Source organism: Notothenia rossii, assembly GCF_949606895.1.
Source record: "Notothenia rossii genome assembly, chromosome: 11".
Classification (NCBI taxonomy): Eukaryota; Metazoa; Chordata; class Actinopteri; order Perciformes; family Nototheniidae; genus Notothenia; species Notothenia rossii.
This window is the reverse complement of record NC_136910.1, coordinates 50,251,214-50,275,303: the sequence shown is the minus strand read 5'-3', so window position 1 is coordinate 50,275,303 and position 24,090 is coordinate 50,251,214. Positions and strand designations below refer to the sequence as shown.

The following is a 24,090-nucleotide window of genomic DNA, read 5'->3' as shown; positions in this document are numbered from 1 at the left end:
GGCAATGACGTCATGCAGGGATTTAACAACCATCAGCGGCTTGGGAGTGTGTGAGACTGGGCACAGTGAATAGGTGTCAGCTGTGTGCCATTGTGTTTCTCTGTTTGCATTCTTGTGTGCTATGTGGATTTGAAGCCTGAAAGTGTCATATGTGAATCTGAGCATGTAAATTGTTTCAGTTGCTTTACAAGAGTGAACAGGGCACTCTGGTGCAGTGGGTTTCTCCTGTTGGCAGGCGGTGAGTCACAGACAGTGCAAACTGTGGCACACAGCAGAACCACATTACACATCCTTCTAGAAACATTAACTTCCTGTCCAGAACATTTGTTATCATGTGAGGGGTTATCTGTTCGGTTAGCAGCAACAAAATGCACTCACGTCAGCAAGAACGTAGTGGAATTAATCCACTAGGACTAGGGGTCATCATTTATAGACGTGGCTTACAATCCAATACAACCAAACTGCATGCTATATGAAGTTTATTTGATTCCATTTTAAACATTTGCTTGACATTGAAAAATAAAGGTACTTGGCGACATCATCCCTTGATTTGAAAAGAGCAAGATTTGGGTTGAATAAGGGAATGTTTATTTCATAAATTAAGTTACATAGGGAAGCACATACATAAATCAAGTATGTTACGCAAATTCAGTTGCATTCACCGTTGACTTTTCATACGGAAGTTACAATATGTTGACTTCTTGTTGACGGGAGGGCTGGTTGACATTCAGGGATGTTATTCATTTGCATGTGTTTTGGCATATTTATGTTTTATATTAGTATCGTTTTTGGCCCCTGTCAGCCACCATAGCAGAAATCCACTTCACACCTTTAACCTCAAATCACTGGTCCATTGCCAATACAAATTAAAAGTGTTTGAGCAGACATTTTCAGAATTTATCATACAGATTGCTGTTGATAGAAAGGTCTCAATCTAAGCCACATTTGATCACCTTCTGACGCTATCTAATAAAAAAAAGTCATAAAAAGGCCACAGCATTTATGACAAATGGAAAGAAATACGTATAGCTATCTGGGTTTACTTTGTCTATGCTGTTTGGTGCCAGCATTGTACATCATGTTTATTGGAGCTATTAGCTGAAAACAGCTTCCTGCTGCTAATGAGAGAGGTGAACCTGAAACGAGCCAAAACAATGAGCTAAAAGAGGCAAAAAGCCGAGGAGTTTTGTGAAAATCCTGTGTGGGTCTGTAACTATGAGCAATGCTTAAAAGTCAAATTACTATGATGAATACAGTTTAAAATAGGTAGCTGAATAATACATTTTATTCCAACAACCTTATGTATGTCAATATACACTGTGATTTTGTGTGGGCTATTTGAGGGGAAGGTATACTCACTTTTATAAGTAAATGTCACTGTACATATTTAGTTTCTTTAATTCTCATGAAACGTTCCACTCTCTCAGCTCTCAGCTTCAAGTCTTGACTTTGTTTATTGTTAGTTGCATGAATATGTCGTTTGTCTGCAATTTGGCAGAATCAAAAACCTGTCAACAGATTTTTATGAAACACTTAATCAGTGAACACAATCTGTGTTTCAGGTTCAGGCTTTAAACACTGTGAATAGGTTCACTTCTATTACTTTATCCATGGGAGAAAGTTGTACTTTAATAATGAGGGCTTCTTGTTCATTAGCATAGTGCTGCAAAACACCAATTAAAATAATGTTTCAATGAGTTAAAATGTTCAAAACAGCATATAAACACACTATACTATACACTCAAAAATGCCCGCAACAGCACACAATCAATCACATTAGATAACTGCAAATAAGATTATTTTATTTTACTTTTGACTCCTGTAATGAGTAAGTATTCCCAGCAGAGGGAAGCAACACCATAATGCAACAGGTAGTAGAGGAGGCTAAATGAGTGCATTTCACAGCCAGAAAAAACAAATACAGGCAGAGAGAGGAAGGTGGACGGGCAGTCATAAAAACAAGGAGCAGATGTAGTTCAGTCCAACAAAACCACAAACTGCAGCCTCAAAAATTAAATAAGATCTTAATTAATGCTAACCTGACATAACCAAAATAAAAATAAATCACTTTTTTAAGAGAATGTACACATATGTAAATGAGGTGTCACTAAATTCTCTGGTTGGTTGGGATTTGCTGTTCCTAATGACACGTTCAGGTCAGCAGCAGTAAGGGGGGCTGCTGGATTGGCTCAAAATAGAAATCCCCCTTTGGACAAAATAATGACGTCAGTGTTGCTTGTCACACGAGTTGGCTGGACAACAACAGCCACTTTTTTATTTTTTTATTATTGCTTTAGTCCAGTCTATCTAGGTGAAAGGTACAATTGACACAAATAATTTGCCTAAAGCGGAGTAAACAGCCTCTATGGTGCTTTCATGTTAATTTTATGGCTTAACAGTATTTATTTCTATGGTCAAAACTTGTATCTATGCCGCTATAGGGGATCAAACTGTCAAATCAGCACTGTGATTTAATAATTGAGAATTTTCTAATCCATTTTGGTAAAATTCTGCCAACCAAAGCAGCAGTTTGTTAATGTGTTAATCATTGCCCTTTTGTAATGTGTTAACATATTTTATGAGTTATATATGTTGATACATGTACAGTTTTATAATTAGAACAAATCCTTTTCATTTTTCTCATATCAAATTGTCACTCTAACGTATGATTGCTGTGAAGGCAAGTTATTGAACCTATAAAAATTATGTAAAATACTGATAATATGTATAAAAAGGTGCTATTTTGATGCATGAATAGTGCTGTAAAATGGTTTAACAATTCAAAAGGCACTCCTGTACAATGCAAACCAATATGGCACAACTACAATAGAACCCTACCTTTGTGACGCCCAAACGCCTTTGTGTGTTGATTTTGCATCAGATAGCTGCGAGGCTGTATTGCTGCATCTGACTGTTACATTGACAGATGTGTTTTCCCAGCACATTCAAGTAGGAGGATAAAAGGTCAGTGCTTTGGATAATGAGATGCTCCTGCCATGCAATTTATTGTCAGCGAAAGCATAAATCACTGGAACCATTAATGTGTTTAATGTGTTCCTGTACTCATCACATAACAGGTAAGCTACATAACAATGTATAACAATACATAAATAAATCAGGGTCCTGTCTCATAAAGTAGAATTAACAATACATATATATATATATATATATATATATATATATATATATATATATATATATATATATATATATATATATATATATATATAAATATAGCAAATGGACTAGCTTATTGTTTCAAAAAGAGCTATTTAAAGCCCACTAAAATATGTTTGGTTGAAATGAGGTGGTCGAGGAAAACAGCAAATGTGGATTATAGTGTGTTTTTGTGCACATTGGCAACACATTATACTCATAATGTATTCCAATTGCTACTTGTCCTTCCCAGAAAAAGGCTGAAATGTAAGTTATAATATACGTTATTCAGTATATATTAAATATACATAACATTTTTCATCAATGTTGGCAATTATCTTTTTGAAATCATTGTCTCCTCTTTTTATGTCAAAACAAATCATCATTAATCAAAAGGTTACTTAGAATTGGACTACTAGAACAATTATTAAATAAATAAGGGGGCATTTAAAATAATATGGAACAAGAACGGTCAAATAAAATGTAAATCAGTGGTGAAGTGGCATGCATACAGTAATATCATCATGATATACACTAAATTCACCATTAACTAAGACCGCATTAATTCAAATTATACATATTTTAGTACATTTTTGGCAGTATTCTACCAACCATCACCACCTTGCGGAACATTCCCATGAAAACTGATGCTGCGGGAGGCCTCCATCTGTTTTTCTCTGCCACATTCCTCAGACCTCAGACCTGGGAACAGTGCTGACAGCTCAGCCTCTATAATCCCTTTACAGTTAGGACCCGCCCACTTAAACTGGATGATTGACAGCCGGCACCTCCAACCAGACGGCGGCAGACATGTCTGGCCTCCTTCCTCCCCGCCTCCTGCTGCCTGTCCGACTTTGTTGCTCTCGTGCCCCTGTGTAGTCCGTCCTGGAGAGCTGAAGAACAACTCGACAAAGTCCCAACTATGGAAGGCGACAACATGATAATGCCTGTTTGACTCGGGGAGATTTTCCAAGGTAAGTTTGTTGTTTTTGAACTGTTAAAACAGGGGTAGTGGGAATTAGCGGCTAGGAAGCTGCGCGCGTGTGGGGCGAAAAGTTTATCCGCCTCACTCACCCGGGACAGGAGGGAACAGAGGGAAGTTTACTCCAATGTTATTCGATGGGGATGTGTCAGGCTGCTAGCTTACATGTTGCTCCCACTTTAGCTTCTTTGGCACCAAAAACACTTGTGACATTACATGTTTTTATATGGTTTATAGCAATGTCTCCCACATGACTTAATGGCAATATTCTATAATGTATGTATTTTATTGTTTGATAATTATGAGCTAAACTGGGGTTGTTTTTCTTACTTGTTGATTACAACAGCTGTGTTTTTGGTCCAAATGTATTGAACGTTATAGGTTGATAATTGCACCATAAAGCACATTTAGTATTTCTGGAATTTTGATTTTTAAAGAAAAAAAAATATATATATTATTTTTTTCCGAACTAATGGTTTTGTAAAAACATCTTCAATTTGATAGACTTATATCCTTTGTGTTAATTGTTGGCAAGTGTGGTTTCTGAGCTGTATTTTTTAAATACATGCAACACTGTTTATTTCTTTAATATACATCTTAATACATCACAGCACTGTTGTTGCTGTGGCTTTTTGTGGACTTGTTTTCTTCTACACAGCCCTGGAAAACACTCTGCAGTGTAAGGACACAGCTACAACATAATGAGTCACCAAAAAGCACTTGTTTATGTGATAAACAACATTAGTCTTCTTCCGGCTCTTACCTTTTGTATATTTATATACACAATTATGGTTCCGGGGCAGCAGTAAAGGTTAATGCTGCGAGTCCGCAGTTAGAAACATAATACTACACAGACACACATCCAGAAAAAAGAGAGACAGAGACAGTGGGACGGGGTTTCTCTACAGATGTGCATTCCTCCAGCCAGTGGAGGGATGAAGCCTTTAAATAGAGCTCAACAGGAATGCAAACAGACCAAGCAGAAAGATGAAGCCTGGGGGTGTTTCAGGAGAGGGAAGGTAGAGAAAGGCAGAAGGACCAGCCTGCATCCAATTAGAATCCAATTTACCCCAATGTATTTGTCTTTCTCAAGTGTTACCCGATTTTAAGTGTCAAAGTTCATGATGTAAAGAAAGATGCAACCCTTGTCAAGTGTAAAGCCAGCAAGAAAGTCAAGGTGCAAAGAATACTACTCTTGTAAAATATGTTTTACATCAAGAAGTCACGTTAACCTTGACTTCTTGATGTCGACTTTGTGTTTCTCGCACGCTGGAGCGATAACCATAAAACAACGGACAATTTGTGATTCATTGAATAATGTGGTGGCTGCGTTTTATAAGAGCAGTGCATGCATGATTTGTTAAACTGAACTTATAAAAACAATTCACTGAAAGAGTCTCACACTCCTTGTCCATGCACGTCTGACATTTTTAAAACCGTAAGATTTTTTGTGAAAATGTCTGTGTTTTGGAGGTTATAAGCCGGATACATTAAACGTGGATTACACTGCAACATATGAAACGTCATAAACATCTTTGGATAGTGTCTTGCTGTTATTAAAGCGGCCCAGATCAAGACTTTCTCTATTTTCTGATTGTTTGTCCTTCTTGGAGGCATGAGAGAAAAACACATCTTTCTTTTAGAATTCAAGGCAATGGATTGATTGACATACGAAATGCTCATTTGTGGAAGTTTTCCTTAAGGTTTGAGGAGGAGGTTTGAATATGAACTCTACGCTCTTCAACACTATGTAACATTGCACATTGTGTATTTAGCGGCAGGATTTGAACCTTTCCCCGAAATGCGTGGTGTTCCTGTCAGTGTACACTTGTTTTTATCAAGTCTGTGTGTTCAAGGGGATACAGAAAAACATGTTGCAGCAAATGTAATCGAAGAGGCACACAATGAGATTCTTATGCATTGAAACATTTCATTTTGAGTCATTTGAATGATTTAAATCTTTTATAGTTGTTGTTTGTTTTATCTCTCTTTGTAAAGCAGGACCTTGGGTGTCTTGAAAGGAGCTTTAAAAAAAAAATCTTATTGTTATTATCAGTGAAGTTGTGATGAGAATGAATCTATGTATGAAAGCCTTAGTGAAGCTTGTTTTGTTCGCAGGTATCAGGCTGCATCCATTCAAGTGTAACTCAGTTTTGATTCAAGATAAATTCTTCATCTGTCTTTTGAGTATGCACCCAACATAACATTTTCAGGATTGTGTGGCTGTTCCGCTCTGCTACTTTAAATGTTGAAAACAGAGGGGATTTCTGGATTAATTAGGATTTAAGTATGTCGGAATAAATTCAGAAGTTGCTTAAGGTTTTTTTTTAGTGCACAGGATTGTCGGTCAGGTGTCAGTGTTGCCTTCTTTTTGGGTGAAGTTGTCCCGATCACATTATGCTGTTTGACTGTGATTGGACCACAAAAATCTGTGTGCAGGCAAGTGGTTTGTCTCCGTTTGTTGTTTGAGAGATTAAAGGGAAGAGTTCACACTTATATATAGTCTGTTGTTTGTTGGCTGTCTGTTGACCACTTGGAGCTCATTTACTCCCAACACTCCCATATGGCAGTTAAACAGATACAGAAGTGCTTTAGTCAGCCTTTCAATGTTAATCTGTCACATGTTTTCAGTGGTCCCCAGTTCGCTGTCTACTTCTATATTTGTATCTCCATTCAGAAAATTTCCCTTAGCTAATTTAAAAGACAAACTGGCGTTTAGCAGCAGAACACCAGCTCTCCCACTCTCCTGACCACTTTACCAGTGTGAAGGAACATTTACAGAGAGTAAGAAAAACAAGAGACACCAGTCACCTTACGGTTTGCCTTTGGGAAGCTGGCCTAACCATGGATTCCCAAGTCTTCTGTCTCTATAAAAGGAAACTTGGAGTGTATTTTTGCTTTTTAAACACTGTGACCAAAAAAACCTGTAAAAGGATTGTTATGAGCTGGGCAAACAAATGTGCTCTTTGGACTTTGGCACCACAGGGATATCCAAAAAAGAAAGGGAAATCCAAGGTGCTCAGATTTCCGAGAATAGTTTAATATCTTAATCTGAACATGGCTGACACATTACACATTATGACGCCTTCTGAAGATGTAAGAAAGATTGAATATAAAATATGCAATGTAATAAAAGGAACATCCTTAAAGGCTTGAAGGCAGCATATGCAATGCATTTAGTGTGGCTTTATGTAGTCATGTTAACTGTAGTGTAGCCAAGGGGAAGGCTCATACTTCAATTCTTGGATTAGCACTTAAAGTAAAACGAGCCAACTTTTGACTCAAAACATTATTATGAAGAACGCATTGAATTTACCTGTAGCTCCAGTTAAGAGTGGGAGTCGTTAACATGTCTTTCAAATGATTATAAAATCAATCATTTCAATGCTCAGGGAGAAAGAATCAATCAGCAGTGGTCTAATATAACTGTAAAAGTATTTTACCTAAGTACTTTAATCAAATACTTTACTTACTATTTTGACGTACTTGTGCTTTACATAAGTATTAACATTTATTGCTACTTTAGACTTCAAATCCGCTACATTAAAGAAGGGAATATCATACTTTTTGCAGCACCTATAGTAACTATTAACTTGTATTTCAAGTATGTAAAAGTGGTTGACAAACTAAAACATTAAAATGCTTTTTGTTGTATTTGTTAGTGATAAAAAGAGAATAATATTCTATAATATTACATACTGTGATAAGTGTCTTTCTGCTGAAATAGTATTTAGGCTTTTGTACTTAAGTACCGATTTGAATGTAGGACGTTTACTTGTAACAAATTATTTCAGACTGTATTATTTCTACTTTATCTGAAGTAAAGGATCTGAGTACTTCTCCCAGCGCTGCCTATCCGACAAAGGGATGTGATTCACATCTACACCAATGTTGCATTCAAATCCCCACATCTGTTCCACGTTGAACTTACCCCTTTTTGCAGTTTAAGACTACAGACCTACACCTATTAACTCCATCTTTACTTCAGCTCATTTTGAAGTATGTCTCTATTGAGTCAAAGTCACCTCGAAACACCTCATTCTAGTTAGAGAAAGGCACTGTTATTCAGCTGGCCTTGGGCTCCGCTTGATTCCCTGCAGACAGCTCTCCCTGGCACTCAGATCTCTGCACTAGCTCCGGCCAAAAACCACATACACACAAATATGCACAGGCTCCACTTAGACCTTCACACGGACTCACGCAAGCACATATACACGCCTGCATAGACATACATTCATTGGATCCACTACTTGTGTGCGTTCACCAGCCCCTTAATCACATGCACACAGAGCTAAACTCAGTCCAAGCCTCGGTACTCTCTTTCGCCACACTCATATTTCACTAGTCACACACAGAGGGCCCACGGCAATCAACTTTAAATTAGAGAGAAAGCTGCTCCAAGAACTCGAATGGCGCTTGCCAGGTCTGAGGCTGCACTGTTCTTGGTGTGCGCTTGTGTGTGCGTGAGACACAGAGAGCCAGCACTTGATATTAAACCAACTCCGAGGGGCCACGATCGGGGTATTTCTTCTGCTCTGCGCTGCCGTTCATGCAATCTATCCCCACTCGTACTTACCACGAGTTATTCTGCAAGAAACAGCTTTTTATTCACAACCTGCTTTGTTCATTTCTTGTGCTACTGTGATTATCTGATGTTCAATTCAGATCCAAACCGCATTGGTCAAGACACTTAAGTACGGCTTGGCGTTGTGGCTTGGTGCTTTGGCTTCTTTTGAGATCATGTGAACAATTAGGACAGTGATGGTCAAAGTGTAACAGTTGCTGGACAGGAAGGGTTTTTCCATCTTTTGAGGTACGCTCCATGCCCAGATGAAACTTCTGCCAGTGCTTACTTTGCCTATTCTGCAAAAAAGACTCCCTTTATGATGGGAGAATGATGGTTGGATATAATGACAGCTCTGCAAAGAAACCTAATACTTGCTCCTTGATGTATGGGGACTGATGCCAAACATCAAGCAAGTTTGCTGCATCTGTTTTAAATCGAAAAACTGATTTGCCAGCAGGCTCCATTTTGTTTCACTCTGGAAATAATCTTAAAATCACCCTCATTTGGCCTGCTATGAGATTACAATGAATAACCACTTAATGTTACTGTTGAAGGACATTTGATAACCAAGAAATTCAAGAAAGTTACATAAGAATGGATTAGTAGGACGTTTCATTTGTAAAATACACAGAATGACTACCTTAGAAACAGCTATTTCAGATTCATATTGAAGAGAAAACTGTTCCAGAGCATGATCAAGCTTTATTGCATGCGTGATACCAAACAGAAAACAGAACGTTGGATGTATCTTCAAGATATAACAAAAACTTTACAACCTCTCTTCTGAAGTAATGTTGTCTTTGGTACTACAGTTTAGGGCCAAATGAAATCATCATACCTGTTAATGATTATCCCAGATAGAGACTGTTTCATTGTGGTTGAAGTTGTGTTTATGTTGCCTTGTTTTACATTTGATTTGTGTATTTAACTTGAGGTGCCATCTCTGCAACGGCAAGCAAAGAAGCTGCAGGAGGGTAACGTTTCAGACTGCGCTTACGTAATGGATCCAATATTAAACAGGATGAGCCAAAGGAGTTAGTGTTTCATTTACCGTGCCCGCTAATAGCCATTGTTTACTTTAGTATTAGTAGTCTAGGTAAACTTCCTAGAAAAAGTACATTATGTTTCATTCAATGTTGATATTATCTCTTGCACACATCTTAGTGTATACCAATGACGATGTATAGAAGTTGGCCTTTCACACCACCCTCAAGGTTGGTATTAGCTTACATTTAAAATAAAAAAATACATTAAAATAGTGTTGGGCTGTATTTAAGATTACGGCCAAATTAAATGTGATTTGACAAAACTTACAACCTAGTACAATCTCTAAAATCTAAGACAATATCCAGTCTCATGTCACAATATGGATATAATATTAATATTTGACCAACTTCTACATTAAACACAGTTTAATGTGAGTTAAGGAGAGATGATTAGGGATACCACTGTGTCATTTGTGCTATAAAGCACTTGTGTACTTTTACAATGCCAGAGGACTGTTTGATGTTGGTACTAAGCTTATCACTTGTTGGGGTGAATTCCAGTTGAAATAAAGCTCAGCGTTTCTGCTAAAGAGAATGCATACTGTGATCTCTCCAGGAAAGATACGTTAGAGAATAAACTTTTTTCTCATGCAAACGTGATTCTGATCCTCTGGACCTAAACCGGCTTCAACTCCAAGAAAATATAACATTTTGATCTGGTCTCAGAGGACGGCACTTTTGACATATTGCTGCAATATTGCCAGTTTAAACAACACCTCTTAGCTTAGCCATATATTCTGTAGCTACTCAATGCAGTGCAGTGTTGACTGTGAAAATACAGCTAACTGGGGAGATTATTAGAGCTTGGCAGAATATTAGTCTGTTCTGGGAAAACACTACTGATTGCTTTGGTATGAAACTCTAGCTCCAGATCACGAGTGGTTACCTGCCAAACCAGCGTGTAGAATACTGTGGATTGATTTACAAGCTGACCAGCATCTTGGCTTCTGAGTGTTGACTCCCACCATGCAGGTGTTCATATTTACCGTCGCCGCTCAACCTGAAAATGTTCTGTTTGTGAACCAGATGTCCGACATGAAATTAGAGCAGTTCTTCAGCTGAGCACATAGACCCACCGCCATCTAGTTATTTAAAAGGTTCCTTAATACAGACTCACTTTTACTGTCGCCGTGGGGTTTAATGTTCAGGTGCATGGAGTGAAAGTAAGCGTAAAATAGAACTCTTCTGTCCACATTTAGTTAGCGCTTGACGAAATAGTGACATTATATCACTATTGTATTATGAGGCGAGAAATCCTCTTAGATAGAGTTTTTCTTTTTACTTGCTTAGGTATGATATCCACAATATCTGGGATCATTTAGCAAAATTGTCATTGTGTTAATAATTGTGAAAGCACCAATGGTCAAACCTACTCTGTCATGTCTTCTATTGCTCAGCCCTAAATTAAGTTGTGAAACAAATGGTTAAATCGTCATATCTCTTTCGAATTTGTGTATTTTGTGAAGTGCATATCTCCGCTTTAATAGTACACTTTCATACTAAGGACACAATGTGTTAGAAACAGCAAGCAGTAAGCCCTGAGAGTGTGACTCGTAGGCAGCTGTTGCCAGGTTTGGACAGGATGAATCACGTCTGTCCAGACCCTCAAGACATTAGCAGTGCTGGCTTTGAGCCATAAGGCCGACAGTACCGCTAAACTAAACACCGTGTGGATACTTCTGTCACTGTGGAAGACAGTGTGCCCCAATTATGGCTCTAGTGGTTGAAAAGGGACATTTCCTGGTGTGAATAATGTATGTGTGTCAGTGTGTATAGTCATCTAAAATTACACTGCTCTTCTGTGCAAGCAGTTTCCATGATTTAAGTCATTTGAATGATAAAGCCTTTGCCTCCACTGCAGGGAAGAATCCGTTTTGAATATGAAGGCAGACCATATTCATAATGTATCTGGATTATGATTTGCATGGGTAGGAAAATGAAGTGATACATGTTTCCTTTGCAGATAAAAGTGTTTTTTTTAACTATGAGATGTGTCAACTTGAAATCTCCACAATAGACTTCAGCGGGAGACATTTTCTAAATATGGATTCTTCGATTGTGAGTCTGTGATATCTTAGGACTTTTTAACTGGTTCATTTATTTTGAAAACCATTTAGTATGCTTTATTAAATGTCTTGAATCATTTCCTTCTCTGTCCAATTGTGCTGACCGAGTGCCAAAACTAAAAGAAAGACTCTAAAGTAGAAGGCTGGCACAAACTGAAAAACACTACTATTAACTTGTTTTAATTCCCTCTGCACTAGAGTTCCCGCTTAATGCACACAACGTAACGGTGGGTGGTCTAGTTTTTAAAGGCAACCCTTTGTTTGAAAATGTCACCGCTCATCACTTTGGGTAAAAGCACCATCTAATAAATGCGTGAGAGTGTGCGATGTAGTTCAGTAGACGCCGGAGTGTGTCAGTGGACCTGGTCGTGTTTGCGTTTCCGCTGCGACACGGCGGCTATTTTTACCGTACTAATACATAATAGATTGACTTGTCTGTTTAAATTATGCGGTTATGATGTAGCGAAAGGTCTCAGGGGAAGCAAAAACGTGTGTGTGTGTGTGTGTGTGTGTGTGTGTGTGTGTGTGTGTGTGTGTGTGTGTGTGTGTGTGTGTGTGTGTGTGTGTGTGTGTGTGTGTGTGTGTGTGTGTGTGTGTGTGTGTGTGTGTGTGTGTGTGTGTGTGTGTGTGTGTGTGTGTGTGTGTGTGTGTGTGTGTGTGTGTGTGTGTGTGTGTGTGTGTGTGTGTGTGTGTGTGTGTGTGATGACATAGTTCTGTTGGAATGTCTTTGAAAGATAAGTATGAACCTGCTTCTACCTTTAACACACATCTTCTGTATTTTCCATCTCTTCTTCCTTTAAGTTTTGTCTCCCTTTGTTCACTGTTTACCTCCCCTCCTGTGACTCCCTTTAGACGTCTTTATTATTGAATTAGCTGTCTGTCTTACTCTCTGTCTGCTACCCTGCCCTGCCTCCCTTTTTTTTCCTGCAGTGTTTGTTGTCTTCATGGAGTGTTAACAGTCCTAAAGGAGAATAAACTGGTGTTATCGAGCATGGTGAACATATCTGATTTGGCAGGCAGGTGATAGATGACATGAGATTGAAGCCAAGACTACACTAGCAATGTTTCTTAGATGTTGTTAAGTGCATGTTCACACTGTAGCTTAAAGTCTCCGAATGTTCACTTTTAACAGAGGCAGGAGGAAGTTAAAAAGATAATAATCTGTGTGGAGTAGACGAACAAAGATCAATCGTTTTATTATTCATTTATTTGATGAGTGAAATGTGATTAAATATGAAGGTACAATGTGAATGCAAATTAAAACACATGTATGATGTATAGATCTGTTTCATATCATTCTTATTTGACGGAAAATGTTTGCATTAGGCAGATCATTGATAAGAAAAGTGTCGTTTTGGTTCATTACATTTGAAATTCTTAGTTGTTAGATGTTCTTGGAAATGTTTGGACTAGTTTAGAGGCTAAATGTACGTTAGCCGACAGGTGCTAACGCGCTACAACGGGCCAGAACAATACCAATAGGAGAAACATACTGCAGTTTCAAAAACGATGCAAATATAAAAACACAAATATGCCAAAAGTTAACACATGCATTGAGACAACATTCACCAACTGGACGAAACAAAAATACAAAACGCTACAAATAAAAAAAGTATGCAAGAAGCCAACAAAAGGGGATACAGTGTTGCACACAGCTGAGACCGTAGCGCTTGTTGTTCAGGGATCAGTCCTAAAGACATGTCACTGCATAATGATGTATTCCATTTAAAGACAATGCATTGCCTAAACAAATCAAACTTACTATTACAAATGGTTCTGAGCTACCACATTTACTTTGGTAGATCAGAGTTTGCTAAATATGGAATTGTCTGCGGATGGCAGTTTGTTATATTATTTTTGCTGAACTGTATGTTCTTTTGAAGAGAGATGTATTTGCGGTGTTAAGGTTGGTTGCAATGAGTCATGCAGTGATGAAATCAATGCATTTCAAAAACACAGCGCGGTGCTTAAAATAAAAAAAGATAGATCTGAAACTCTATCCTCTTAGATTGATGGATATGACAAACAATCCTCAGTATTTGTTTAGTTTGGCAAAATGTATTGTCAAACACATTACATTGAAGTTGTTAGTAGATGTCAGTCAAGACCCATTGCAAATATGTTATACTACTCTTCATTGTTTTTATATACAGACTTCTTAATGGTGGTAGAATACAAGCAGTATTTACTCCCTGCAACTTTTGGATGCGGATGCCACATGTTTAATTCAATTTAAAGTGGACCTTTCATGCTATATTTGAATAATATAGTGTAGGACCATACCTATAAAGGCATATTTATACTTTTTATTTGTCAAAATACCAAACAGATCATGCATTTTAGCCATTCCTCATTTCTCTCAATTTAACACTGTCTTTGCATGGGCTGATTCTGTGAGAACAGCACCATCTACAGGCCTGGCATATGTACTACAGCATCTCCAGCGCTTTCGAACGGCAATGTCCGTGGCTGTCTCCTCCTGATTGGTGGAGCTGGCCCAATAGCCGTAGCGCCACTTCTGTGACGTCATAGAAGTGTTCAAATCTAGATCAGTCTGTATCAGATCCGTTGCAGACCCTTTTTAAGAGATTTGGGTATGGAGGGAAATAGAGAGCTGTGTTTTCTGACACTTGGTGAGTTCCCTGGAACACCGGGGACACATATTCATGTATAAAAGACGTATAAAAGTGCATTTTGCATGATGGGTCACCTTTAAAGGGTAAATGAAGCTACCATACCAACAAATGATAGTATCTACTCATACGCCTCATTATAAAACGGGAGAGGAAACGTATCTCTGTGTCTTGTGTTTGAGAAGCATATTTGATGACCATATTGACCGATTTTTTATGAGATGGTTTTCCCCGGGTCAACATTAGGATAATGCCGTAGAAAGCCTAACAATACAATCCAATCCAACTTTATTTATTTAGCTCTTTAAAACCTCCAGATCAAAGTGCTGTACAGAGAGATACATCAAATATAAAATCACACACCTCAGCTCACAAAACATAAACATAAGTATAAAATCACATAAAAGATACGAACACAAAACAAACCAGATTAAACGTAACAATTACAAAATAACAACCTAAAAACAACCATATAGTAAAAACACTGAAAGCAAACAAAAGCAACAATCTACTTGTTTACGAATGCTAAGGAGAAAGGGTTTTAAGACTGGATTTAAAAACAGACAGTGTGGGAGCCTGTCCCATTAGCCAGGGCAGGTCGTTCCACAGCTTAGGGGCGGCAGCAGAGGGAGATAGCAACGGCATGGAGAAAGGCGTACCAAGGAAATCTGTAAGTGTTTCCTTCCATGGGATTTTATGAACATTTGCAATTTCTGTGTAAAAGGAATGCACTTGAACTCAATGTTAAATTGTTTCGATTTTGGAGGTCAAAGCTCCAGGTCACTGTGACCACATGTCTCCCACTCTCATGAACGTAATATCCCAGAGGCGGAAAATCTATTAAAGATGTTTTTTGTTTTGTAGAGAAAATAAATATGCTGCTATTTGCACTAAAATTCAAGTTATTTTTGGAGGATAATTCACTTTTTTCAGAAGAGGTTTATTTGCATTTTTTTCCTAAAATAAGTAAATACAGATAATGAGCCAATCTTAATAAAACAAAGACAGTGTATACCATAATAGTGTGAAAGAAATGCTCATAAGTTCAGCAACTTTGTGACTCATTCGTTGGTATTTCTTTATGTTTGCCTTTTATTAAATGCAAAGAAACAAACTAATAAACAATATTTTTGACATTATTGATCTACCTCTCTGCTCTCTACATATCGTCATCAGAAATGAAAAGAAACCTTCGTCACATCAAATTGTCCAAAAATCAACATCAGCACCTAAAGCCTATTCATATTGACGTTACTTGACCCTCTTACTGAATCCGTTTGAAATCTGAAAAGCTATTGCATTCAATTTGTTTATTTAAAAGAAATCACACTGTGTATTCGATTAACACTTTCTATTTGTCGGTCAGAGAGTAAACACAAACTCACATAGAGCTTTTTGCTAGTTTGACAGACTTTTACTCTTCAAATCCCCCCCCCCCTCTCCCACTGCCTTTGATCTCACACAAGCTCCTTAATCTTACTCCTGGATCACTCAAGCGATAAACCAACACACACACACAAGACACGTACACACAAACACAGAGCGTCCCAACATCAACAAACTTTGAAACCAAATCATGGCGGCACACTGTAAATCAGCGCCCTATCAGCCTCTCTATCTGAGGCTAACTGGTTGTGTAGTCGCCGGCTGTTTGTGAGCCAGGTCTGCGTCTGATGAGGGCTCAAACCCTATCTGTCACTCATTTATTCTGAAAGAAACAAGGCGATAAACTGTGTGGCATCCTGCTTCCAGAAAAAGAACACCCACACTAATGAGATTGTTGACAATTATTTCTTGCAGATGTTGCCCTTCTGTCGATTAAAGTCGAACAAAAAGTATTCGGTCTTCAAACTGACATCTATTGGGTTTTGTTTGCCATACTTACTTCCTTAACTAGGGCTGCACAATTACTCAAAATGTCATCCGAATGTCAATGGATTGTGAAATAAACGAATTGTAATTAGTGCATTTTTTGGTATGTGCGTACAAACGGTTTTCTACAGACTTAATGAAAAAAACCTTCTTTGGTACGGATCGTCTTAAAAAACGATACCACGATAAATGTAATATATCTTTTTTTGTGATAAATCCGTCTAATATCGCCAAGCAAATCGCAATTTGTTATTTTTTCCATATTGTGCTAGCCTTGACAGGAAAGTCCTTCTGTAGATCCTACAGCACTGCAGGTCATCCCTGTGCGTGTGTGTGTTTTGCCTCAGCCTTTGCGCACGGTGTATGCGGGCTGTTTGCCTTTCTGCCTGATCTTTTTGGCTGATACCGTCAAATAAAATAAGAATTAGCCTGGCATGAAAACCAAGCTGCCAAAAGCCTTTTTTCACACTTGTTTTTAATAGTTCCATCTATTATTACTACGGAATGATAGATGTTGGCAAAATAATGGCATTTTGTATATAACTTTTTTTCAAGTGTGTGTCATCTTAAGTTGATTTGTGATTGAATGTTGGGAGCATTGGAAGTCCATATTACACATTTAGAAAGAATACATATACAGATGTTTCTCCAGTTGTGACCCTACTGGTCTGTCCAGATGTATGCATACTTCAGCCCACTTAAAAATACTTCTGTCCAAATGTTTTTCCATTTTATTCCCTTGGTGATCCTTTGTTTTTTTTGGGGGTATTTTTTTTCTAGCCCCCATTTGCTCTCTATTTCAATTCCAATGCTGAACCTACATGAATAACACATGATCAAATCCCACATGATGACGGTTTGAATGGTTTGGTCACCAACCTTTTTTAGGATGAGGGCTACTTTAAAAAAATAAAGCAAGTCCGGGGCTACTTTTACTCCTCTTTTTTTTTATTTTTGCAGTGTATATATTTTATATTTATATATTATATGCTTACCTTTAACCTTTGTGTGATGTTTGGGTCTGTGGGACCCGTTTTCAGTGTTTACTAAAAAAAAATGTATGCAATTTAATAATTTTAACCTGCTTTATTTGTGGGTGGACGTCACATCCTTTAGGGAGGGCCTCACATCCTCCAGGGGGGATCTCACATCTTCTAGGGGGGTCCTCACCTCATCTAAAAGATTTTTTTTTAAATGTTAAAGTGAAATGCACCAATCCGCTGCACTTTGAGTACCAAATTAATTTATGGATACAGCTCTCAACACTCATACTAAAGGGAGCTGTATACTTTTCAATACTCCAATCATCTTTAGAATATTATCACAACCAATAACAAATCATTTAAACTGGTTTATTCTTATCTTATGTTACCTAATTAGCATTCTTTCTTTTTATTTATGCATATTTTACTAATCACTCCCCTTTTAAACAGTTTTGTGTACTGTCCTATAGTACACACTGGAATGACTTCTTACTTTATCTATATTAAATAGATAAAAGTGTGCTCTCCCTAGCTCTCTCTCTTGCTCGCTCTCGCTCTCTCTCTCTCTCTCTCTCTCTCTCTCTGTCTCTCTCTCTCTCTACCTAGCTCTCTCGCTCGCTCACAGAGGCTGTGTGCTCCTCCTTGGCGATGACGGGTTGCGTTAAAAAATAATAATAAACATATTTGTAAAGTGGGAGGACACAAACGGGATTTCGAAAAGTGCGGGGGACATGTCCCCCCTGTCCCCAGTGGAGATTACGCCATGCGTGTGTGTGCGTCAAGTGGAATAAATATATATGCAAGTTACAACACACAGAGTAAAACTCTGCTCCTCATGTGTTGTATAGGCTGGCCTGATAGGCTGTTCAATGGGGCTGATTTGATGTGTAGATTCTGCCAGAAGGAAAATCAGCGGGGAGGTGCCACATTGCTTTTCTTCCCGACTGCAACGCTGGTCCCGCAAATCAAGCAAGAACGTGATTGGTCGATATTCATTGTGGGGGTGGGGGAGGAGGGGTGTTAGATAGATATAGAGTTGTAGTAAGTAGATAGAGTTCGCTATGATTTAGGTTTCGTTTATGCATAGAGTAGATTATTTTAATTACATTTCCTTTTGTTTTGGATTTGCTTGGCGAGCTATTTTTAGAACATGCCCGGCGGGCGACTCACGTTGCCCCTGCGGGCGACTGAGTGCCCGCGGGCACCGTGTTGGCTACCCCTAAACTTACTTGGAGCGAATAACTCCCTGTGGCTGCATGACGCAAGATCATCATGCTTACAACTCTTTTCTACATTTTAAACAGTGGCAAAGAGAAAACTATTAACGTAACAGCACAAGGTTAAATACAGGGGCTATTCCACAGGATTCCATAATTTGCTCAGTTCTTCAATTGTTTTGTTTCCATTTTTCCATTTGGTTTTGATTTGCTTCTTTTGTTGGAAAGAGCTCACTGGGTTGGTTTTTGTCTCTATTGTTGGTGTGAAGCTTATTATTATTATTATTATTATTATTATTATGATGTTTTCATCTTCAAAATACTTACAAGCAGTGGTGAAGTGGGGATTAATTTACTGGGTGGACGGGACAGGGGGGGGAGAGACACTATGGACGCGCTCGTGAACTGTCAAAGGGGGGGGGGGGGTACACGGGCTCGGTTCGGTGCCGGCCGTCAGCGAACCGAGCCGGCCTTTCTGCGCGACTGTCACTCAATGCGGGACATAGTCTCAATTCGTGGGACAAATTTGGGACAAATGATAAAAATGATGCTGTGTGTGCAGTCACAAAGTGGGACACCTGGGCCCTTTCTCATTTTACTAATTTCCCCTCCTCGAATCCTCGGTCCTCCGGTAGTGACCCGGAAATGGATTTCAGTGCGCCATGTTGAAGGACATCTAATTTCTCTAAATGCACTTCGAGGACCGAGGACCAAGGATCGAGCATCGAGGAGGCTCTCTGGAGGAGCTATAACCGAGGATACATTGATGGGTCCTCTGCGGATGTATTTCCAGCAACAGTGATATTAAAAAGAGTCGTGACGCGCGGCCAGATTGATCTCAACCAATGACAGCTCTGCATGCATCCCCTGGATATTATTTTATTAACTGCTTTCATCGTGATGCAATGTTTACAGTGAGAACAGCTGTGAGGTCCGTGCAGAAAGCAGAGCAGTGTTTATATATCACTCAGTATAACAGGCCTACATTACTCTCCCTATTTGTATGCTTTAGTTTAGTAGATATCTACAAACAAAGAGTCGGTATTTGTCTAAAACCATTTAGTGCTTCACATAATAAAATACACAACGGCTGTAGTCTGATTATGCTTTAGGAGCTGTACAGTAGGTGTGTGTGTGGTACAGTGTTTATGTGTGTGTGTGTGTGTGTGTGTGTGTGTGTGTGTGTGTGTGTGTGTGTGTGTGTGTGTGTGTGTGTGTGTGTGTGTGTGTGTGTGTGTGTGTGTGTGTGTGTGTGTGTGTGTGTGTGTGTGTGTGTGTGTGTGTGTGTGTGTGTGTGTGTGTGTGTGTGTGTGTGTGTGTGTGTGTGTGTGTGTGTGTGTGTACGTTTTTATTATAATTACTGGGAAATGTATTAGGTTTTCGTCATTATTACAACAAATACACACTTGCAACTGATAACACTGGCAATGATTTTATATTTATTAGACTATAATCATACTTCTAAAAAGTGGGGGCTCCAAATAAGTGGGGGGACGGCAATCCCCCGCGTCCAACGACCACTACACCACTGCTTACAAGTAAGTGATAGTAGCGAATGGTGGCCCATTTAATCACAATTTGGCCCTTTGTGGACAGTAAGGGTGTTGTACAGCTGATTGTGCTTGAGAACTTTGGCTTGATTTAAACGAAATCAGTCTTTTGTTGATATATCTTATCTCAGGATCTCTTCCTGTCCAGCCATTTGTTATTGAAATGCTTACCAAGTGTTAAGTTAGAACATCCTATAATGTAAATGGCTGAATGAGCTATGTAAACACTTTGCTAAGTGTAAATGTGTGACTAGCAAGACAGGCATTTATTGAAATGTGGATCACATTTAGATCATTCAGTATCTCAGCTTCTTCTCTGTCTCGTTTCCAGCTGCATTTTTTAACAGAGAGTCAGACGGTAGTAATTAAAAGAGTATGTCTTTCTCGTTTTTATGCCTCATAGGACAGATTTTTCCTCTTCTTTAGAGTGTGCAGTGACTGGAAGTTGACCAACTGTCTTACTAGTGTAGTTCAAGTACCTTTGAGGCTCATAAATCTCAATTGTTTTCACCTTTCTGCCTCTTTTTATCCATTTCTGGTTAATCTCTCCTCTCTCTAAATCACAGTTATTTATTTTTTTTCCTGGTATTTTGAATCTATTTTTGTTCTCCTTTCTCTCTTTCTGTATCTCCTTTCTGTTACCTTCTAGACCGGCTACCTATCTCTCAGCTTGTTAGGACCGTGTCAGTCAGGCGGTAGTAATGGGGAAAGCATGGAGTTCCCAGCAGAGTGACTCATAGCTCTAGCGAACAGGGGTCGTGTGTGTGTGTGTGGGTGGAGCTGGGTGTTGGGGGGTGGGTTTTCTGTCTGTGTGTGTGTGTGTGTGTGTGTGTGTGTGTGTGTGTGTGTGTGTGTGTGTGTGTGTGTGTGTGTGTGTGTGTGTGTGTGTGTGTGTGTGTGTGTGTGTGTGTGTGTGTGTGTGTGTGTGTGTGTGTGTGTGTGTGTGTGTGTGTGTGTGTGTGTGTGTGTGTGTGTGTGTGTGTGTGTGTGTGTGTGTGTGTGTGTGTGCCCTAACATGTTTGTGTAATTTGGCTCTATAGGTTTCCCATGTTTCCCTCATGCTGCACACATGGCAAAAGCTCTTTGCCGGCTGTATTAAAGGTCATCTGTCGGTGAAAGTCAAACAAACATGAACTCGGGCACAAACAAACATACTCCCATCTAATAGGCTGCCCAGAGGAAAACGATTTAGACTTAACTACCACTTTGTGATGATACTTCTTCCCTCTTCTTTCCATATATCACTAGATGTTTAAGGTAGACCTGCCATCTTTTGCCCCTACACACGGCAGCGTGCGTTGACGCTTGCTGGCGGGCATTTCTGAAGCTAGACCAACAACCGATCACCTGAATCTCCCGCCCCGGACACACAAGCCGCGGTTTGATTGGCTAGAGCTTGTACTGGCATATGATTCGATTGGCTGACCATTGCTCTACTTTTGAAGCGAGCTACGCTTTGCTCTCACAATGCAGTTCGGCGAAGCGTGATGTCACCCCATTCAAATTAAAAGGGCAGAAGCGTTGAAGCGTGAACGCACGCCGCCGTTTGTAGGGGCCGTTATACCATCTCTTTAAGCCTCCCTGCCGATAGGGACGCCCATGGCATGGTATGGCATGGTCCTTGGAAGATGCGGCGGTGTTTTGTTTTTTTTCGTCACAGGAACGCGCTTTGCTGGCAGCGAAAATAATCCCACCAGACTCCTTTGCCAACAGAGGGATGTCCTTGTCCTTTTTCCTTTTCGTCATTTCAAGCGATTAAAAACTCGATCTTCTCTCAAATTATTATTATTTTTTGACAAATGACGCCAAGACGCCCCCCCTGTCGGAAACGCTGCTCTGCCTGTATGTCCATAGAAATATGGATAACAGGGAAAGAGATATTGATAGTAGGGCTTTACTGAATTACAAACAAGCCCTTTTTGAGCTTTACAAATGAAGCTTTAAAAGTGTCACATCCTACATATATATTGGGAAATCGTATTTCATCGCATTTTTCTTTTTTATTAAGTCGACTTTTTGCTTTTTTGGAATAAATAGGATCAGTGTTGTTATGAGTTATGACACTCGATAGGATAAAGATTTTTTTATTAAATCTTTTTGCAATAATTAGGGTTCAAAGGGAAATGTGTGTAAGCTTCTGGAATGATTGTGTTTTAATCAATATATCGTGTTGTAATGACACTGTGTCAATGTGAACAAATCTCCTAAAGACGACTCTGTTTATCAGAAATCTTCAACTATCTGCTTCATGTCTGTATAATTGCTCCCAGCAGTAGTGTGGCGCCAGTCGAATGTACGCACGCACGCACGCACACGCACGCACGCACGCACACACACACACACACACACACGCAACCAGAAATACACAAGCTCATAACTCACACAGCAGATCATCAGAGTGTGGCAGAGCAGAACTTTTGTACTGCTATCATTAGAAGTATATGCATGTGAGTGTTTGTGTGTGTGTATTGATGCGTTTTATGTATGTGTATTTCAGGCTCTGACAATGAGCCATCAAGTGACACATGCATGATCAATCTAGATAGAGCTATTCGTTTGGTTCACTCAGAAAGTAAATGCAGCCATTTTAAAACGATAAGTTCCACTTTACTTACCACAAAATACATATATACAAATATAGAGAATTCAATCTAAGGGACTCAAAAGAAAACGCTCGCTGGTGATTGGTTGGCTTTGCATAGCTAGTAATTGATCACCCAGCAAAGACGTGTGTGTGTGTGTGTGTGTGTGTGTGTGTGTGTGTGTGTGTGTGTGTGTGTGTGTGTGTGTGTGTGTGTGTGTGTGTGTGTGTGTGTGTGTGTGTGTGTGTGTGTGTGTGTGTGTGTGTGTGTGTGTGTGTGTGTGTGTGTGTGTGTGTGTGTGTGTGTGTGTGTGTGTGTGTGTGTGTGTGTGTGTGTGTGTGTGTGTCTGTCTCTGTGTAAAGCCTTGTTGGATAACAGAGAGCAGATGTGGGCGGGTACGTGGGTGTATGTTTAAAGAGCTTGTCATTGGCTCATACAGAACAGATGTTTGTTGGACCATCATCTTCCTCTGGCTACCAGAAGTATTGATTCAAACTGTTCTGCTTCACTTCAGATACTTAGAATCACGATATACTAACACACACATGTGATCACACACTCTTGTGATTCGTCAGAGAACACTGGTTGATGCATTCACAAATGTTTAGGTCAGTATGACTGGGAGTCTTAACTAGGACATTATCGCTCGGAATTTTCCAAACCACAGTAATAAAGTGCTGCTGTTTACGGTAATATTCTGGTGCTGCCAGCTGACTCCAGTTGAACGTAGTCCAAACAGTTAAGCGTAGTTTAACACAGCCCAACATGAGATCACATGTTCCATTTGATTTTGTTGATGGAAAAGTTTTCGTTTGTCACCTTTTCTTACTCGGTTAATTAGGTTTACTTTACGAGAAAACCAGTTTGTAAACAAGGTTCACCACAACTTTTACTCTCTGTTGCTGGTTTGGTTTACAATTGTATTCCTAATGAACTGCAGTTCATGCTCTTTGGAAAAGATCACCACCCAACTTACGCTAGTCCGATGGATGGCTTTAATACAGCTAGCAGTTAGTTGAATGCCAATGAAAAACCAGAGCTGGAAGACACTGCCCTCATTAACAAGCATCATGACAGCTAAGTGAACTAACTTTGCCAGGGGGCCACTTTTGCAAAATGACAGGAGGCGAGGGGTCAGTTAATAAAACCCAGATCACTCTCTGGGGGCCTGGAGAGTTTTCCCCTCCCCTCCCCTCTCCTCTCCGTCCTCTAAAAGTCTATGTTGATGCTCATCTGGCGTCTTATTTACACTCAAAGTAGAACAAAAGCTTGGAAGATGCATTTTCATTTAATTATGTCCAAACATGGGCATTTTAAGTGTTGCATTTGTGCCAAAAATGTCCATAAGATGACCTGATGCTTAAATATTCATAGCTTGTTTGATTTTGGTGCATAAAATGAGGAATATAATTTCACAGCCTATTGGCAATACAGAA

At 39.3% G+C, this 24,090-nt stretch overlaps 1 protein-coding gene across 1 annotated transcript in view; it reads left to right on the top strand.

Annotated features, from left to right (window-relative positions):
• The first annotated feature begins 3,993 nt into the window (after window positions 1–3,993).
• The window catches only part of il11ra (interleukin 11 receptor subunit alpha), a 47,865-nt gene continuing 27,768 nt past the window's right edge, over window positions 3,994–24,090 (top strand). The window contains exon 1 of the mRNA XM_079658961.1: window positions 3,994–4,130. The gene's annotated coding sequence lies outside the window, so the exon portion shown is untranslated. The remainder of the gene's footprint in view (window positions 4,131–24,090) is intronic.